This window comes from Pseudorca crassidens, chromosome 11, assembly GCF_039906515.1.
Source record: "Pseudorca crassidens isolate mPseCra1 chromosome 11, mPseCra1.hap1, whole genome shotgun sequence".
In the NCBI taxonomy this organism is placed as follows: domain Eukaryota; kingdom Metazoa; phylum Chordata; class Mammalia; order Artiodactyla; family Delphinidae; genus Pseudorca; species Pseudorca crassidens.
In genome coordinates this window covers 47221751-47231398 of record NC_090306.1, presented here as the reverse complement: position 1 = coordinate 47231398, position 9648 = coordinate 47221751, and the positions used below count along the sequence as shown (strand labels likewise).

General features: G+C 42.8%; 1 long non-coding RNA gene across 1 annotated transcript; it reads left to right on the top strand.

Moving 5' to 3' along the window:
- Positions 1–973: 973 nt before the first annotated feature.
- LOC137202851 (uncharacterized) lies at positions 974–2882 on the top strand. Its single transcript, XR_010932805.1, has 3 exons — positions 974–1083; positions 1377–1514; positions 2824–2882. It is a non-coding gene; the product is annotated as an uncharacterized lncRNA (long non-coding RNA).
- The last annotated feature ends 6766 nt before the right edge of the window (positions 2883–9648 follow it).

Here is a 9648-nt window from a genome sequence, read left to right as displayed (position 1 = left end):
ATTAAGTCAGCCGTACCCTCTGCTTGTCCCCTGAAGCCTCTCCACTCCTCCTGTGGATCTTTCCTTCTTGCACCTGGAGTCTCTATTCAACACAACACAGATCACCTATGAAGTAGCCTCCACTTCATCTTCTCTCCACACTGCTCACCGGCAAGCTCCCTAAAAGCCCAACAGTTCACTGGTGTATCCTCCATGGTGTTCAAAGGAAGGAATGCACAACCCAAACAGCCTGGGTTCTTCTCCCAGGGGACCAGACTGCAGCGCTCAGGCCATAACCCCATCCTCCTTCACCCCGGGCCTCACCCAGTGCTGAACCCCAGAACCACCTGGAGAGGAGGACACGCTGCCCCACGACCCCAGGTCCTGCAGGACCTCAGTGCCTTGGTTATTCTCCCACAGAGACAGCAGGAGGACAGCCCACCTTCCTTCGGTGCATGGTCCTGGCCTCGGGCTTACTGACCCTCTGTCTATTGGTCTCTCTCTCAAAGATGTTCTTGACATTGGAGGGCGCTTCGTGGGATTTAGTCAAATAAAGAACAGAGCCTGTGCACAACCAGAACAGTGATTCAAGACTGCTGCTCAGGACTCAGCACTGCCTGCTTGCAAGTCTCTAGGCACTTGGAAGCAACAGGCCTTACAGGGAGACCTCCGTATTCCAGCAAGGTTAGCGAGGGACAGGAAACCAGCTGGGGCAGGAGCGTCTCTCCTTTGTCCACAGAAGTAGGAACTGAGAAGAGATTTCTGTTTCTTTCCATTATTCATTCATTTGACAAACACACACCAAGTACCTTCCGTGTACAGGGCACTGTGAAATTACAAAAATGAAACAGGCTAGGGCTGGGCTGGGCTAGATGAGGGAGAATCTGGTTAAAAGGCAGGGGTGGCCTGAGATGACCTCCGGAGGGAAAGGTAGGCTGTGGGGACCATCAGGCTGCTCCCACAGCACCCTCTGCTGTCCCGGATTTGCTGCAAGTGTCAGAGAGCTGATCGCCCTGGGACGTGCCTCCCCGAAAGCACTTCCATCCTCGTTCATGAGAGGGCAGCCTCCACGGGACCAGGGAGGGCAGAAAACACACACAGCTGGTAGGAAACTGTTCTTAATCCAGTGTTTCTGGCAGGCAGAAGTGTCCTGGGCCTGGGGAAAGGAGGAGGGGAGGGTGAGGGGATGTGAACCCTGTCAGTCCAAAGCATGGACTCAGCATCCTCCCTGGAAAGGGAACTTTCCACTCAGGCCCGGTTCCAGCCCCCAAGTCTCAGGCAGTCTTGCATCAGCCAGAGAGCACAGGGAGAGCTGGCAGGGGCCGGCCCACCCACTGGGACGCCGGAACTGGCAGGGGCCTGAGAGGGGTCTAATGAAATACACTTGCTTTACACAGGAGGGGTCAGAGGCCAAGGGAGGGGTGGTGGCTTTCCAGAGAGACCCGGTGAGCCAGTGGCAAAGCTGTGAGAAGAATCCAAGTTTTCCCAGCCGTTCGGCAGAAACGTTCCCAGGGAACGACATTCACAGACCAAAGGTAAACCAGACACGTGGCCAGAGGCTTCCTGTGAACGTGATATAACCAGGGACCAGAAATGCACAGCTTACAAGCATCAGCTGCGGCAAACGTGAAAAACATTCTAAGACAAAGGGAAGGGAGGTAGGACCAGGTGACTGCTTCACAGATACGGAAACCCAGGCTGTGGCCCTAGAGAAGCCCCCCTCCAGAACCACAGCACGTCCCCAGTTCTGACAGAAACCAGCCCACCGTGTGAGTCTCTTTCTATCACTCCTGTTTCTCACCCCGATGCTCTCCTTGAAGGAGGCTAGTTTGCTTGCCATTCCCCATACCCCTGACCCTCCATGAAAACTCAGTCCTTAAATGAGCCCTAGATATAAAAACTGTCGTCTTAACTCTAAACTCAGAAATGCTAAGTAAGTAAGTGCTGGAAGGAAAAGGGGAAGGAGCCTAGCCAGGCAGCCAGAATGTCCCCATGAAACGCTCTGGAGAATGTCCCCACCATACCACCACATTCTGTCCCCTGATGTCCTCCCGGGCTTGTGTATGGAAAAATACCCTTTGTTTAATTCGTTTAGCACAGCAGAATTAGTCTGGAATGATCAGCATGATTTTACTTAAGGAAAATAAACAGAGAATTTAAAAACAAAAAACCAGGATTCAAACAGTCCAGCTAACAGAATTTTGAGCCTCCCAGGGAGCGCTCACTGCCAGGGTTCATGGGCTGCCCCTTCTACCCCCTGCCTCACAGGACCACTGCTGGGGCTCTGGAATCAACTGGTGGGAATCTGCAGGCAGCCCGCCTGAGTTCTGACCCTCCCTGGTCCCTGGCCTGTGTTCATTCTAGAAAACTCTCTTCCACTTCAACACCCAGAAACATATGAATGATAGATCCACTGCAGCCTCCAATAAACTCACGTGTGGCAAAAAAGCCAGAAATCTGGGGTGGTGGGAGGGGGAGGGATGGAGGAGAGGCAGAGAGTGTGTCAGACACTGACACTCCATCTGTCAGAACCAGCAGGGACCTAAGGGTCAACCATTGCCCAAGGAATTACCTCAGCCTTCAGGTGGGACCTCCTCTTCTCCCCAGGCCCTCCTCATACAAACCAAATTACATCATTCTTATTATAGAATAATTTATATCAAAAATAACTGGCTACAGACCTCCTGCCCTCCAAATTAATGACGTCATTTATCCAGGTATACATTTTTTTGTCGGTAAGAGAATATTTCAGTGACCTTTGGGTAATGTCAAATGAAAGGACTTTGGAGTGATATCAAAAGAAAACTGGAAGACTCAGAGGCAAATCTGTACTTTTTTTTGCAGTACACGGGCCTTTCACTGTTGTGGCCTCTCCCACTGCGGAGCACAGGCTCCGGACACGCAGGCCCAGTGGCCATGGCTCACGGGCCCAGCCGCTCCGCGGCATGTGGGATCTTCCCGGACCGGGGCACGAACCCATGTCCCCTGCATCGGCAGGCGGACTCTCAACCACTGCGCCACCAGGGAAGCCCCTTATTGGTGAATTTAAAACATAAGAGCTGGAATTTAAAGCATGGGAAGAGAAAAAAAAAGTGACCCAAAAGGCCAGTTATCAAAACCAGCCAAGTTCTCTAAAACAAAGGCACCAGGGAGGTGGCCTGTTTCTTTAGTCCTGCAGCTGGGAATTGTGTTTATTCAGGACAGCCATCTTTGAAGTGGATGCCCTGGCAATAGAAGCTTAAGTCAGGCACTTGTGTTACTGAACCAGGAACTAGATTCCTTTGCCCAACACACAGCAGGCCAAACGCTGGGACACCAAGAGATTTGCGGCAGAGAAAGGGTTTATTCACAAGGCAGTCAAGTGAGGATAACAGATCTCAAATCTGCCTCCCTGAAGGCACGGAGCTTGGAATATTTATGGGACAGAGAAGCAGAGTGGTCTGAGGTACGGGGAAATGTGTTTGGAGGCAGGGAAAAGGTGAGGTAATCGGTGTTCTGTGCAGGCATATTGAGTTACATACTTCTTCGTGGGACTCATGTTCAGAAAGTAGCTATGTTAGCACGATCTGAGGGTGGAGTTTTTGGCCCTCTGACGTCAAAACTTCATTCATTGTACACTTGCACAGGCCCAGTTTGAGGGTCAGGGTCCCAACACAATTCCAAATGTAAGGAACAGGAGTAAAGACATAGCTACCAACTTCTTACCTCTGAAACCAATTGAATTGATTACAACAAGAAAAATAAATACAGATGTGTAAATTCCATTTTGGATGAAAATAGAAAGCACTTACGACCCCAAATAACACTTTCTTTGACGAACTTCTGCCAAGTCCAGTGAAACTGGAACCAAATTGAGGGAGAATGCTAACCCAGTGTCCCATAATGACAGATCATGGGCAGAGCTGGCAAAGGACAAGTTCTCTGAGGACATGATATACTCAGAAAAGTGAAATCGAGGACACCTTATTTATAACTAGATCCACTATGTGTATAATGATTGCTCCTGCAAAAAAGAATGGAACACCTAGGAAAGAAAAACATGATCAAGGACAGTGTTTCTTAAAGATAAAGAAAACTTGAATCTGGCTGGGGGGGGGGCGGGAATGGGGAGTTGTTTAATGGGTATAGAGTTTCAGTTTTGCAAGATGAGAAAGTTCTGGAGATGGGTTGCACGACAACATGAATATACTTAGCACTATTGGACTGTACACTTAAAAATGATTTAGATGGTGTCGCATGAAAAAAAATGTACAACCTAAAAGTTGGGAATTATGTTTTATTCGGCAGACTTGTTGAGGACTTAAGCCCAGGAGTCAACCTCTCAGATAGCTCTGAGGGCCTCCCCTGAAGAGGTAGGGGAGGAGCCAGGATATATAGGAATTTTTGCAAAAAAAAAAAGGTAGTCGGAACATCAAAAGATTCCTGTTAAAACAGTAATCTCAGACAGTTAAAACAGCCATCTCCAGTTAATCAATTTAGCGCTTTTCTATGTATGGAAAGACTCCTTTGATAGGAAGCTTAACTATCTAGGGTCACTATCGTGTTCTTGCCCACCCAGAATCCACTCAGGGTACACTGCTGGGGACAGCTGCAGCGGCTGACAGCTTGCTGGCAGGCATCCAGTTTGTCTCCATCCAGAATTCCCTCAGGGCTCACCATGGGGGAGGGAGTGGGGGGAGAGGCTGCTGTAGTGGCTGATGACTTGATGGTCACAACACCCTTTGTTCGCTGATGTGGCAAGCTGCATTCTTTGTCCACATGGTAAATTCTATGTTATGTGTATTTTACTATACTTTAAAATTTAAATTAAAAACTAAAAACTTGAATCTACAGATTGAAAGGAAAAACGGATTCAAAATGATCAATGCTGGGCTTCCCTGGTGGCGCAGTGGTTGAGAGTCCGCCTGCCGATGAAGGGGACACGGGTTCGTGCCCCAGTCCGGGAAGATCCCACCTGCGGCGGAGCGGCTGGACCCGTGAGCCATGGCCGCTGAGCCTGCGCGTCCGGAGCCTGTGCTCCGCAACGGGAGAGGCCACAACAGTGAGAGGCCCGCACACCGCACCAAAAAAAAAAAAAAAAAAAAAAAAAAAAATGATCGATGCTGAGCCTGGCCTAGTAAAGTTCTTTATCTTCAAAGACAAAGAATCATTAGGCGTTCAGGCAAAACTATCAAATACCCCGCTGAGGTAAGGGGAAAAAAAAAAAAAAAAATATATATATATATATATATATATATATATATATATATATATATATAAATAAATAAATAAATATATATATATATACACATACATATACATATTCAGGCTGGCTCCAGACTTCAACAAGAAAAGATAGTGCAGAAATCCCTACATAGTCCTCCAGGAGAAGGAAAATGAGATCCAAGCATTTTGTGCTTAACTATTTTACTGGGCTAAAGGCAACAGACAAATATTTCCAGCATGCAAGAATTCAGGGAATTTCATTCCTATGAACCCTTTCAAAAAAAGTATTAGGCAATAAACTCTAGCCAACCAAGAGAAAACTAGGTAAAAGGATTAGCTGTGAGTGTTAAATCCACTTTAATGCAAGACAAAAGCTAAAATTGCTGTGGGAATGAGGGTTACAATGCAGAAGGTAAATGTTATAAAGTATGAGAATGTAACCAAAGATCAGAATAGGAATGGTAGAGATAGAAGAGAGAGTAGAGTTAATATAAGTAGGCAGACTTATACAACTGTTATAGGTGGAGTATCAAAAACTATTTTTAACCTGCTAAATCAAGTAATAATGATAAAGGAAATTAGTAGGAAAATTAATAATAATAATAGTATGATCCATGAAAATCAGATGGTGAAGAGGAGGGGAGAAAGGAGAAAGTACACTATTTTTTATATTGAAGTATAGTTAATTTACAATATGGTGTTAGTTTCAGATGTACGGCAAAGTGATTCAGTTATATATATATTTTTTTCAGATTATTCTCCATTACAGGTTCTCACAAGATATTGAATATAATTCCCTGTGCTATATAATAAATCCTTCTTGCTTATCTATTTTATGTACAGTAGTATCTGTTAACCCCATACTCCTAGTTTATCCCTTCCCTCCCATTCTTTCCCCTTCGGTAACTATAAGTTTGTTTTCTATGTCTGTGAGTCTGTTTGTTTTGTATATAGATTCATTTGCATTATTTTTTTAGATTCCACATATAAGTGATATCATATAAATACTTCTTCTCTGACTTCACTTAGTATGATATTCTCTAGGTCCATCCATGTTGCTGCAAATGGCCATATTTCATTCTTTTTTATGGCTGAGTAATATTCCATTCTCTCTCTCTCTCTCTCTCTCTCTCTCTCTCTCTATATATATATATATATACCAGAAAGTGCACTATTTTAATCATTGCTAGTAGAGGGAGTCAACTCTCAATAATAAAGCATTGAGTGTATCATTTGAAGTTATGGTTATGAAGATAATCAATAGGACTATAAACAAATTATAAATCTTTTCTATTACCAGAAGAGCTACACATAAAATAGGAAAGAGAAACACAAATCATATAGCAAAACACAGATAATAAAAAAAAATTGTTAAAAAGGGATAGTATTAAGAAGATAAAACTAGTACCAAAACACCTTTCATATGAAGAAATAAATAGCACAAATTCATGTATTGAAAGCAAAAGATTCTTAGATTGGATCACAAAGCAAAACCAAACTATAAACAATGGATTAAAAAATATATCAATAACAAAGTAAGTGCTTCATTTTGTCTTCCTTCCAACTTGCCTGCACTCCTGCCTTCCTCCCCAGTAATTCATCACAAAAGCCCGTAGGTAGAGCCCAGCAAGGTAGGCATCTGCATGGTCAGGGGATGGGGGATTGCTAGAAAGCTAGAACAGGGTGTTGGAACTGGAGTGAGATGAGGAAGGTGTCTGCCCACAGGTTCAGGGGGCAGGGAGGAAGTAGTGGCCTGGCATGGGGTGTCAGAGCTCAAGCAGGGTAAGGAGCAGGTCTACATGCTTCAGGGTGACTGAGCCTGAATTCTGTGGTGCCAAACTATATATATATATATATATATATATATATATATATATATATATATATATATATATATATATATATATACTCACACACACACACATATATGTGTATATATATATATATACTCACACACACACACATATATATGTGTATATATATACTCACACACACACACATATATATGTATATATATATATACTCACACACACACACATATATATGTATATATATATACTCACACACACACATATATATGTATATATATATACTCACACACACACATATATATGTATATATATATACTCACACACACATATATATGTATATATATATACTCACACACACACATATATATATACTCACACACACACACATATATATGTATATATATATACTCACACACACACATCTAGCTGTAAAATGGGCATGTGTTATTTATTTGTATCAACACACATCCATCCATACATATGTACATAGATGCATACATACATACATACAAATGCCCATTCCCTAGCTTTAACCATTGGGAGGGCCTGGAAGCAGCGACATCCCAAGAACAGTGAGCATACCTAGAGCCTGTATCTTTGTTTCTAAGTACCATTAAGAGAACAAAAATCCTTGAAGAAATGGCTGAGACCAGGGTTGGGGTAGAGAGAGTACATGATGAGCCTGGAATGCCTTGTTGTGCCAGAAAGTTAAAAAATGCTCAAAGAATGATGGAGACATATCAAAAGAATACAGAAGCTCCAAAAGGCTAGCTTAATTCCCTTACTGTCAAATTGTTTCAGACTAACCAAGTTCAGTGGAAAAGAAAAACATTATAAAAGATTATAATTACAATAATCACAATAACAACGATAAATAATGATAGCAACAGGATAATAATTCATTGGCTAAATAGAAAGTCATGAGTCCATATTAATATAAATAAATGAATAAATAAATGGGGAAGTGAGAAACTCTGCTGTTTTCCTTCCAGCAGAATGGCAGCTAATGAATGGAGAAGGAATGATTGAGCTAGAAAATCACTATTTGGCAACCACTACAATAATAAAGAATTCAGCCAAGAAATATCCATGAGTGCAAAACTAACTGGTAAAAGTTTGATGAGGAATACGATATTTACATGGCCTCAAAGTACCTTGCCACAAAATACTTATTAATTACAAAGAGTAAAAAGAGTAACTCCCGGGCTTCCCTGGTGGCGCAGTGGTTGAGAGTCCGCCTGCCGATGCAGGGGACACGGGTTCGTGCCCTAGTCCGGGAAGATCCCACCTGCGGCGGAGCGGCTGGGCCCGTGAGCCATGGCCGCTGAGCCTGGGCGTCCGGAGCCTGTGCTCCGCAACGGGAGAGGCCGCAACAGTGAGAGGCCCGCGTACTGCAAAAAAAAAAGGAACTCCCCAGAGGAGAGGACGGACTTCCCATTAATCAGTGATCAAAGTTGACATCACAAAAATGGGACAAATCGAAATTATGTCCCACCTGATAAAACGTGAATGTGAAGAATACAGTGTCACTTCTTGATATTCCTGACAAAAAAATGCAGAACCTGAATCTAATTATGAGGAAAAATCAGATGAGCCCAAATTGGGGATCATTTTACACAACTGACCTGTAATCTTCAAAAGTGAAAATGCCATGAAAATCAAGGAAGGACTGAGGAACTGTGACAACTAAATGTTCTGCAGAATCTTGGATTAGATCCTTTTGTCATGGAGGACATTACTGTGACTACTGACAACATTTAAATGGGGCCTGTGGGACTCACAGATACAGAGAACAAACTAATATTTATGGGGCGGAGGGGCAATATTGGGGTGGGGGAGTGGGAGGTGCAAACTATTGGGTGTAAGATGATAGGCTCAAGGATGTATTGTACAACTCGGGGAGTATAGCTGGTATTTTATAACTGTAAATGGAAAGTAACTTTTAAAATTGTATAAAAACTTTTAAAAATTAAAAAAGAGATCAATGAAATAAAATAAACGGGACCTGTGGTTTAGACAGTAATAAGGTATTAATAGTATATAAAATGTAAATTTTCTAGGGAACCCTCCTACACTGTTGGTGGGAATGTAAATTGGTTCAGCCACAATGGAGAGCAGTATGGAGTTTCCTTAAAAAACTAAGAATAGAGCTACCATATGATCCAGCAATCCCAATCTTGGACATATATCCAGAGAAAACCATACTTGGAAAAGTTACATGCCCCCCAGTGTTCATAGCAGCACTATGTACAATTGCCAGGACGTGGAAGCAACCTAAATGTCCATCAACAGATGAATGGATAAAGAAGATGTGGTGCCTATATACAATGGAATATTACTCAGCCATAAAAATAAGAATGAAATAATGCCCTTTGCAGCAACATGGATGGACTTAGAAATTATCATACTAAGTGAAGTAAGTCAAAGACAAATATCATATGGTATCACTTATATGTGTAAGCTAAAAAATGATACAAATGAACTTACAAAACAGTATTATTCATCTCTGTTTGTTCTTTAATTCTTCTAGGTGTTTGTTCTTTAATTCTTCTGGGTCTTTGTTCAACATTTCTTGCATCTTCTCGATCTTTGCCTCCATTCTTTTTCCGAGGTCCTGGATCATCTTCACTATCATTATTTTGAATTCTTTTTC